Source organism: Perognathus longimembris, chromosome 19 (genome assembly GCF_023159225.1).
Source record: "Perognathus longimembris pacificus isolate PPM17 chromosome 19, ASM2315922v1, whole genome shotgun sequence".
Classification (NCBI taxonomy): Eukaryota; Metazoa; Chordata; class Mammalia; order Rodentia; family Heteromyidae; genus Perognathus; species Perognathus longimembris.
In genome coordinates this window covers 19,035,442-19,046,601 of record NC_063179.1, presented here as the reverse complement: position 1 = coordinate 19,046,601, position 11,160 = coordinate 19,035,442, and the positions used below count along the sequence as shown (strand labels likewise).

Genomic DNA, 11,160 nt, shown 5'->3' with positions numbered 1-11,160 from the left:
CAGAGTTGTAGTTAGTTTCCCTGAAGGCAGGTCGCTAGGGTTTACATCTGTCCTGGAAGATGGATCCCTCGGGGAGCCAGTGCCTCCCTTCCATAAAGTATGTCAAGCCAGGAGTGAGAGATGCCAAAGGATTCCCTCCAAGGTGCTACGCTTTGTTTTGTGTTCACACTCTATATTTAGTAATTTTTATTTTAAAATAAAGGTGAAAGAGTATCCAGGTTTTCACATCGTGAAAGTATTCATGGCATTTGTCATCCTGAGATAGCAAAATGCCCAGTCAGATTAGGGACAGTTGCTGTGAGCGGGCATTCGCATAGAGCATTGCTCTCACTTTCCTCAGTGTTCACGTGAGGGTACAGGGAATGGTTCTCAGATAGCTTCAAGAAGCACACTCCCACTTAGGTCACCAAGAACTCAGCCCACAGGACAAAGTGAGAGATGTGCCACAGAACTCATTTCGTTCATTTCTTGTATCTTCATTCGATTTTGTGAAACTGAACACACAGAGAGGATTATGAAAGTCACTCAAGGTCTTATAAGTAGTAAATAGCATGCTGGGCCAGAAGCCAGCTCTTCTGCTTCCTCATTGTGGCTCCTGCTGTCATTCCTCATTGAGCTGACTGCATTCTGTTGTCACCATAAGGCCTCCTAAGACCAATGATTCCTGGTATGGGTGGAATTGTTCCCTCCTCTCTCAGGTTGAAGTGCTCACTATATATGGACAGCAGGCCTTTATTGAAATAATGAAAGTGAAATGAACTCATGAAAGTGGGCCCTAGTCCAATACAATTGGTGTCCCCAGAAGAGGACATAAGAAGACACAGACAAGCACAGCTTGAAGACTGTGAAGACAAGGAGACAGCCATCTACAAGCATAGGAGAGAAGCCTCAGAAGATATTGCCCCTGCCAGCACTTTATTCTTGGACTGCTAGATTCCCAAATCATGAGGAAATTGAATTCTTGTAATTTAAGCCAAATCAATATTTCGATGTGATACTCCTAGAAAACTAATACAGTTACTTATAAAAATCAATTGAGATGCCCAGTGCTGTTGGCCCATACCTACAATCCTAGCTACTTAGGAGGTTGAGGCCTGGGGGATAGCAGTTTGAAGCCTAGACAGAGAAGTCTTCAAGATTCTAGTTAGCCATCAAAATGCTGTACTAGAGGCATGGCTCAAGTGGTAGAGTACCAGCCATGAGCAAGAAACCCAATAAGAATACAGGGCCATGAGTTTAAGCTTTGATACACACACACACACACACACACACACACACACACACACACACACACACACAGCTTATTGAAAGAAAATGAAAAATAAAACAATCTTCAGTTCTTTCTATGCTATCTTCACTAACCCCACTCACTGATCTAACAATTCAAATAAAAATGGCATCTTTCTTTTATTTCACAAAAGTTTCTTCAATGTGTGAAATAGTGTTAGGCTGGACAAAAGCAATGGAAATTTGATAAAGTAAATTTTTAAAAGCTTGGGCATGATGGGTCAAGCCTATAATTCCAGCTATCTGGAAGGTAGGAAGGAGGAGAGGAGACTGTTACTTGAATTTAACCTGGGCTATTAAATTAAAAAGTGGTTGAGATGGAATCTCAACCAATGGCTGGGTGTGGTGGTGCATGCCTGTCATCCCCGTAACTCTAGGAAGCATAAATAGGAGAACTGTAGCCCACACTGACTTGGGCATAAAGCAAGACCCTCTCTTTAAATTAACCAAACCCTAGAAGGCCGGTGGAGTGACTTGAAAGGTAGAATGTTTGCCTTGAAGGCAAAAGACTGACTTCAAACCCTAGTATTGCCCTCCCCCCCCAATCCAGTAGAACAGTAACAATCAATAATTTTTCTTCCTTAACTTTAGATACATTGATTACTATAGACACCCATTTATCTCTCCAGTGAGAAACATCACTTAATTAAGTAGCATGGAGAGAGCCAGACAAAGCAATGATTACTCTCTGCCTTCTGAGAATGTGTCAGTCATGCTAATAATATTCTGGAATCTTTTCTAGTTGTCTTAACCAACTTTGACTTATTTGAGGAAAAAACTCAAAATTTTCTTGTCCAAAGAAGCAGAGAAGGCTGCGTAATGCTGTGGCTAGCATAGAGAGAAAGATAAAGTTGATGAGGAAATCTTTTTCTCAGGAATAGGAAGTTCCTGGGCGAATATCCAAACACCCAGTGCCTATGATCGGCGCTATTTCATTGTCAGAGCTCTCGTAAGGCAGAATTTCCATGTTTACAATGCATTTAAGCCTTCATCCCATTCATGATTACTTATTGGCAGATGCAAACAGTCCAGAGACTGGAAGGAGGAAGAGCAATTTCAGATTTATGACAACTGATTGCCAGTCCCCTATTTATAGAAAACACTAGAAGTAGGGATGACATCATTGAGCTGGTAGCACTAAGAGTTTACAGAATCCTCAAAACACTCTTAAGCCAAGAAGGAAAAGAAGGAAAAATTAGTTGAGCAATCACTACTTCTCCTTTTCTACTGTTACCTCCTTTCGTCTTTCTCTTCTCTTCTCTTCCTTTGTAGAAAGGAAGCTGGCAGAGACCCAAAAGAGGACACCTGACTTTTGAACTAGATCTCAAGTACTGGATTCACAGCCTTGGCTGGTGGTCGATGAGCTTTTGGTGTTATTGACCCAGGCTAACAGGACCCAGAGGAATGTGGTAAAGGGAGGGAAGGAAGATGTCTGGGATAGTCTGTAGTTAACTGTAGAACAAAGGCCATCTCTCACATCATAGCACTGGCAGCCATTTTGTGTTGGAGTACTCCGGAGGCTGCCTCCAGGCCTTCCATGTAACAGGGACCCAAAAGAAGACATATAACTTTTGAGTTAGATGTGAAGTAAGTCTAGGAAGTAACTCTAGGAAGCACAAATAGGAGAATTGCTGCCCATGCTGTATTGGGCCTAAAGCAAGACCCTATCTCCAAAATAATGAACCCAAAAGAGGCTGGCAGCCATGTTAGATGATAGAATGTCTGCCTTGCAGGCAACACACTCTGAATTCAAACACTTGAACTGTTCCCACTCCTAGAAACTCCAATAGGAAGAAAGGAAACCCCAATAGAAAGAAAGGAGCAAAGCACTGGTCCTAGTAAAATACAGTCACCAAGGCAGACAGACACTGGGTGCTCATGAATAGAGCAGATGACCTCCAGAATGGCCTGTTCTTGTCTTTTCTATGTCTCCCCTCAGCCTCTCTCCTTTCCCCCTTGGGCCTTTTTGCTTGCCTTGGGTTCACAGGCTCAGTATTTGCCTATCATTCCACAAAGAGCACTAGACTTCTAGCCTTCAACACTCAGAGAGACATTTCATGTCTTTGGGCCTTATATTTATAACCTATAGAAGTAGATAACCACATCATGATGGTTATATAAAGCTACTTTTAAGGGAAAATTCAGGTAATATGAGATGATGTGTATTGACCCTCCATACCTACAGATCTGAAAAGGTGGTTTCAACCTACAATATCTAAGAAAAATATCCAAGAAAAATAATCACCTATATTGAACATGTACAGAGACTTCTTTTTATTTCTGAAACCATACCATATAAAATAACTTTTTATATAATGTTAGATATTATAAGTAACCTAAAGATGATTTCGGGTATGGAAAGGTATGCATGGCCTCCATGCAATTCCTCACCACTTTTTAGTTTTGATGTTTTGTTTATTTTTTGCCAGTCCTGGGCCTTGGACTCAGGGCCTGAGCACTGTCCCTGGCTTCTTTTTGCTCAAGGCTAGCACTCTGCCACTTGAGCCACAGCGCCACTTCTGGCCATTTTCTATGTATGTGGTGCTGGGGAATCGAACCCAGGGCTTCATGTATACGAGGCAAGCACTCTTGCCACTAGGCCACATTCCCAGGCCTCCTCACCACTTTTTAGAAGGAACTTGTATACCTACAGATTTTGGTATCATCTTAGGCAGGAGTGAGAGTGTGGCCTCTGCATGAATGACCATTCTCATATGCCTGTAAGCTAAAAAGTGCTGTTGATATTTATGTATTATGTGTTTTCTGGTACTATAACTGATTATCACAGACTGAGGAATTTATTAAAATAAAGAATATATACTTAGGTCACAGTTCTGGAAACTAAGAAGTTCAAAAGCCCAGTGTAGGTATCTTATAACTTCCTAGCAAGTCACAGAACCTCTCATTGTGAGGCACGGCAGAGTTGCCAGTGTAGATCTCTTCCAATAAAGACACTAATTTGGCCTTAGGCCCCACCCTCATGACCTCATCTAGTCCTTGTCATACCCCAGAGGCTGTATTCCCCAAATACAAGTAATGAATGAATTTAGGACTTAAATTGCCAATAAATTAATTTTTGAGGGGTCATACTCAAACTTCTTTAGTATTAGATATAATCTCTCATCAAATCAATGAAATTTCTAGCCATGCTACCCCTTAAGGTTTAATTTTTACATACAGAGCTTATGGAAACTCTGAGTTAGGGACCATGTGCCTTAGGATACCTAAGATGCCTTAGAACACTAAGATATCATTGCTTGAGAACCAAAGCTTTGGGAATAAATGCTTCCCAATATAATGCTAGGGGAAAGTGTTACTTGATGGTGGTGGAGAGGATGATTATTAAGAAAAAGTCCTCAGTCATGAAGATAATCTGTGATGTTCTATTAAGTTAAATAAGCTTTTATTCTTCTGGGATCTCAAACTATTAGCAAGCTAAACTGTACCCTCTAGGATCTGCTCAGCACAGCTTCTCAGGAGGATCTGATGAGAGAACCTGATGATACCTTCCGAAATGAGGAACAGCTTTAAAAATTTCCACTGGTAATAATAGTAGTAGTAGCAGCAGAAGCAGTAGTAGTCGTCGTCGTTGTCGTAGTAATAATAATAATAATAATAATAATAATAATAATAATAATAAAAGTTTCTGGGCATTGATGGCTCACATCTGTAATCCTAGCTACTCAGGAGGCTGAGCTCTGAGGAGCACAGTTGAAAGCAAGCCCAGGTAGGAAAGTCCATGAGATTCTTTTCTCTAATCTGAGAATAAGTAGGAATTGGAGCTGTGGCTCAAGTGATAGAGTGCTAGCCTTGAGCAAAAGTTGCTCAGGGACAGTGCCCAGGCCCAGAGTTCAAGACCTAGGACTGGCACAAAAAAAAGAGCTAATATAATAGATTGAAAAAATTCTACTAGGGTTAAACACAAAGCTTAGTCTACCAGATTTTGTACTTGCTGTGTTTACTGGTTTATTGGATAATTTCTGAAGTCATAGCAAGCTGAAAGCTAGACAACAATATGAGATACTTCGATAATGTTTGAGCACAGGAGAACTTTGGTGATGGCAAAAAGTTGGAGAAGGAAAAGAGCACCACTATCATGATTTTCTTACACTCCTGTTCTCAGAACATGTTTTTCTAAAAAAAAACTAATTTATTATCAAAGTGATGTACAGGGGGGTTACAGTTTGATATGTAAGACAGTGAGTACATTTCTTATCAAACTTGTTACCTCCTCCCTCATTTTTCTCCTACCTGTCCCCTCCCCAACTTCCTCTCTGCCCCCGCCCCCAGTTGTACATTGGTTTACAGCATAGTGTCTTATAAGTATCGCTGTTGCATTGGCTTGCTTTTTATCCTTTGTCTCTCCCTTTTGATGTGCCCCTTCCTTTCCCTAGTTCCAATAAACATATATACAATGCCCAGGGTACCAAAATCAGTTACAGTGACATCAGGGGTAAAACTGGGGAAGAAAGACAAAAGAAAATGACATAATGTCACATGGTACACTGAAACTAACAACAACAATAAACTATTTATTTCCATAACTTGGAGTCCATTTCTCTTGCTAGGACAATCCTAATTACCAATGAGAGAAACCATAGAGTCTATGTTTCTTTGGGTCTGGCTCACTTCACTTAGTATGATTTTTTTTCCAAGTCTTTCCATTTCCTTATGAATGGGGCAATGCCATTCTTTCTGATAGAGACATAGAATTCCATTGTGCATATGTACCACATTTTCTTGATTCATTCATCTACTGAGGGGCATCTGAGTTGGTTCCATATTTTAGCCATGGTAAATTGTGCTGTGATGAACATAGTTGTGCTGGTGGCTTTAGTGTGGTCTTGTTTCTAATCCTTTGGGTAGATGCCCAAAAGTGGGGCTGCTAGGTCGCAGGGGAGCTCTATGTTTAGCCTTTTGAGGAACTTCCACACTGCTTTCCACAGTGGTTGAACAAGTTTACACTCTCACCAACAGTATAGTAGGGTTCCCTTTTGGCCACATCCATACCAGCATCTGTTGTTACTAGTTTTCTTTTTTTTTGTAATTTATTTATTAATTAAACACAATTTTTTTGACAAGGTGTTGTGCAAAAAGGGTACAGTTACATTGTAGGGCAGCGTGTACATTTCTTGTGTGTTACTAGTTTTCTTGATAACAGACATTCTTACTGAGGTGAGGTGGAATCTCAATGTTGTTTTGGTTTGCATTTCTTTTATGGCCAGTGATGTTGAAAACACTTCTTCATCTGCCTCTTGGCCCTTCTCATTTCCTCTTCAGAGAAGTCTCTATAAGTCTAGCCCACTTATTAAGGGGGCAGTTATTTCTTTGAGGATTTGTTTGGGGGAATTTATTTTTTTGAGTTGTAAGTATATTTTAGATATGAGGCCTTTGTCTGTTGTATGGCCAGTGAAAATCTTCTCCCAATCTGAGGGCTTTCTATTTATCTTGAAAGCTATGTCCTTTGCCAGGCAGGAGCCCATTTGTCCAACTTTTCTTTGATTTGTTGCACTTCTGGGCCTTTATTAAGAAAGTTTCAGCCCGTGCCAAGGAGCCCAAGTGTTTTCAGGAGCCTGCAATGTTTTCAGGGTATCTGCTTTTACCTCCAGGTTTTTGATCCATTTGGAAGTGATGCTGGTGCAGGGTGATATATAAGGATCTAGTTTTAGTTTGTTACAGATGTTTAACCAATTTTGCCAGTACCACTTGTTTCTTCCATGCTATTTTTTTTCCAGTCCTGGAGCTTGAACTCAGGGTCTGATCACTGTCCCTGGCTTCTTTTTGCTCAAGGCTAGCACTCTACCACTTGAGCCACAGCACCACTTCTGGCCTTTTCTATATATGTGAACCCAGGGCTTCATGTATACAAGGCAAGCACTCTACCATTAGGCCATATTCCCAGCCCCCCATGCTATTTTTTTAGCCCCTTTAGCAAAGATTTTAAGTGGCCACAGGTCTGCGGGTTCATTTCTGAGTCTTCAATTCTGTTCCATTTGTCCTCAGGCCTATTCTTGAGCCAGTACCAAGCTGTTTTTGTTACTATAGCTTTATAATAGAGTTTGAAGTTTGGTATTAATATTCCTCCATCACTGTTCTTTCTGCTTGGGATTGTTTTTGCTATTGGGGTCTTTTATTTTTCCATATGAATTTCTGGATTGCTTCCTCTATTTCATTAAAGAATGGTGTTGGGATATTGATGGACATTCCATTGAATTTGTAGATAGCCTTGGGCAGCATTGCCATTGTCCCAATGTTAATCCTCCCCATCCAGGAGCATGAAGGTTTTTCCATTTCCTTAGCAGAACATGCTTTTATAGTGAATCGGAGGCCAAGGTCACTTTTGTTCCCTGTTGTTGCACAGTTCCTCAGTGGAGGAGCTGATTTCAACCCATCATCTTGTTGCCAAGCCCATTTTCCTCCCAGAATAAGATCCAACTCGTCCAAGGAGTGGACACATTTGCTTATGGAGAGGAGCTGGGTGGCTACTCCCCACCATTTCAATCACAGGCAGAAAATCTGAGCATCTATCTTCTTGGGGAAATGTCCTCTTACTGTGTTGTGTACATTTTCTAACTGAAAGAAAGCCAAAAGGGTCTGGGTGGAGGCAGGTGCCATAAACATCACTACCTTTGTGGTTAAAGGTTTATTATGAAACCACAATGTACTGGGTATATAAATAGACTTGACCTTTGCCCTTAGGAAATCCAGAGTAAATACCCAAGATTTATGGCCTGCGTGTTTGATGTCAGCTGAGATGCTTTAAGACCATACACATTTCAAGGTTCCAGTGAGCAGTGCTGAAAAACTGTGACCTTCAAGGAAGTTTGGTGGAAGGATGGTGAGAAATCTCTGCAGTAATCTCTCCACTCTTTAACCATTGCTATCTTCGGAAATTAAGGCAAGGTTACTAGTCTGCTCTGTGCTCAGTTTCCTCTCTCACCAAATAATAATCGTTGCCTCAAAGAATTAGTAGGAAGAATAAAATAATGGTTGTAAAATGCCAGGTATACAGTAGGTCCTAAATGAAAACTGCAGCTATAGAAACGATCTCCAGAATCTCCGAGCACTATCCCTGCTACTTAAGGGCTCTCCATCGTTTGTTTGTTTTTTGTTTTGTTTTTCACTGTGAAGGATACTTTATTGACTCATTTTTTTTCCCCTTGATCTCTGAAGTCAAGGAATTCAAAATGAAGATTCTTGCCAGTGGTCTCAATAGACACCAGAAAAAAAGTGCTAGCCTTGTGCCCTGTGTTGTACTGTGTTTTGTCTAAAGGAGCCTTTATCACCTGGGTGCCAGCCAGCTTCACAGACGTTCCTCTGCCCATATTCATGCAGACACAGCAAGTCCTCAAGATCATATCCTACATGGCCATCAGAGTGTGCTCTACTAAAATCAGCTTTAATAGCTACCCCTTGGGACCTTTATGCCACATATGAAATTAGAGTATAAAACTAGAATACTGTATGTAAGCAAATGGAGTAATAGAATGCATTAAACATTGTGCAAGCTGATGCCATGGCTCAACTAGTATAGTGCCTGCCTAGCAGGTGTGAAGCTCTGAGTTCAAACCCCAGTACCACCCCTTAAACACTCTTTTAAGAGAGAGGATATAAGAATAAATAGAAGAGGTGAATTCAAAGTATGTTATATGTATGCATGAAAATATATGAGAAAAGGTGAAGCTATGCTGTATAATGAATATATAATACTTTTTAAAATGTCAAAAAATATGACTACTTCAGCATCAATGTTGAAATGAAGTTCCCATTATGACGAAATTAGATGGTGTGGCCTTTGCATGCTAATTGGGTGATGGGAGCTGAGCCCTCATGACTCCTCATGAAGGAAGCCCCAGAAAACTGCTTTGTCTCTTTCTTCCCTTTGAGGATACAGGGAGAACACCATATCTGACCTAGAAAGATCTTTTGGAGTCCATATCTGTGATCAACCTGGTAACTATGCCCTCTAGCAGACACCACATCTGCCAGTGCCTTGCTCTTGGGTTTTCTAGTCTCCAGAGCTTTGAAAAATAAATTTCTGCTATTTATAACACAGGTGTCTATCAAAACTATATACATAAAAAGTGACTTGTGGTGGCTCACTCCTGTGATCCTAGCTACTCTGGAGGCACAGGCAGGGCTATTGTGAGTTTGAGGTCTCTCTAGGCAGAGTTAGATCTTATCTCAAAAATGGAAAACAAAACGACCCCCCCGCTCCCCAAAGATCTGGGAAAGTGGCTCAAGAGGTAGAGTGCTTGTCTTGCAGATCATAAGGCCCTGAATTTAATCAGTGGTACAGAAAGAGAGAGGGGGGAGGGAGGAAGCGAGGAAGGAAGGAAGGAAGGAAGGAAGGAAGGAAAAAAGGAAGAAAAAAGGAAGAAAAGATAAAGTAAGAAATAAAAAGAAAGGAAAAATTTAAAAACTCAAGTCAATTCACATTTATCAGAAAAATACTCTATTTTATTTTGTCAGTGTGGGGCTTGAACTCTGGGCCTAGGCACTGTCCCCGAGCTCTGTTGTTCAAGGCTAGCACTCTACCACTTTGAGCCACAACTCCATTTCCAGTTTTTGAGTGGTTAATTCAAGATAAGAGTCTTAACAGGACTTTTATGTCTGGGCTGGTTTTGAATCCTGATAATCAGATCTCAGCCTCCTGAATAGCTAGGTTTATGGGCATGAGCCACTGGTGCCTGGCTTCATATTCATTTTTTATTTTTCATCCAACAAGAAGCCATAATTTTATTAATAATAGAAACAGTACAAATTTCAAACCAAGCTTCAGTTACCCTCTTGAAACACAGATATGCTCACAAAAAAGGGTCCTTGTTTTCACATAGTTACATTGTTAATTCCACTATAGCATTTACAATATCATTACTATTATTCTTCAGGGCTCAGATTGCCTTTGCCCTTGACACATTTGCTTGTGACCTGACCAAGTCTATGTCCTTAACTTCACACCTGTTTCATCAGCTTCTTCCTCTTTACTCTCCTCTTGTACAGTTGGAGTCTGTGTTTTTGTGAATGTTTGAGACAGCTTCACCTTGAATGTTGAATTTCTTAGCAGCTGCTAACTGTGCTTGCTGAGATAAATCTTCAGTCTTGGCTTCCCCCAAAACTATGTAGGTATCTGAACCTGGGCTCTTATAGACATCTGGTTTTGTGATGACAAAGAGGACATTCTTAGATTTCCAGTTAGTGACTCTAGTAACTCCTGTTGCTTTTGGAAGACCCAGCTTGGACATAGACTTTTGTGCCTTCTTTTCACTCTGACTCTGTTTTGCTTTGCTGACTGGTTCTTCATCTATTTTCTGCTTCTGATGCCAGTTAGGCTTGTTGTGTGGCCAATTGTGTGGAGTCTTGCTCCTTGAGCTCTGGTACTGATCCACCACTGACAGATTCTGTTCCAGACCCTGTCTCAGGGGCAACTCCCACTGTGTAGCAGGGGTGGTTTCTGCGGCTTCACCAGGCATTTTGTGTGAAGGACACAAAGCCAAGATGGCGGCAGAGAGTGTATATTCATTTTTAAACTACATATTTGCATAAGCCCATATCTGATTCACATATTTCAACAATCAAACATGTGACAGACTTAACTGGCTTTTTATTAAGTCAGTTATTAAAGAAGTGTTCAAAATATAGAATATAATTTTTTTCATTTACTTTTCCTTTTGTTTTAGAAAGTAGTCATTTATGTTTCAGAAATACATGGTGTTTATGTTTCAGAAATATTTAGGTTTATCACTTTTCTTAAAATGGTTTGATATTGGGCTGGGGATATAGCCTAGTGGCAAGAGTGCCTGCCTTGGATACACGAGGCCCTAGGTTCGATTCCCCAGCACCACATATACAGAAAACGGCCAGAAGTGGCGC

At 40.7% G+C, this 11,160-nt stretch overlaps 1 pseudogene; it reads right to left on the bottom strand.

The window, feature by feature from the left end:
* Positions 1–10,053: 10,053 nt before the first annotated feature.
* LOC125367675 lies at positions 10,054–10,760 on the bottom strand (annotated as a pseudogene).
* Positions 10,761–11,160: the final 400 nt, after the last annotated feature.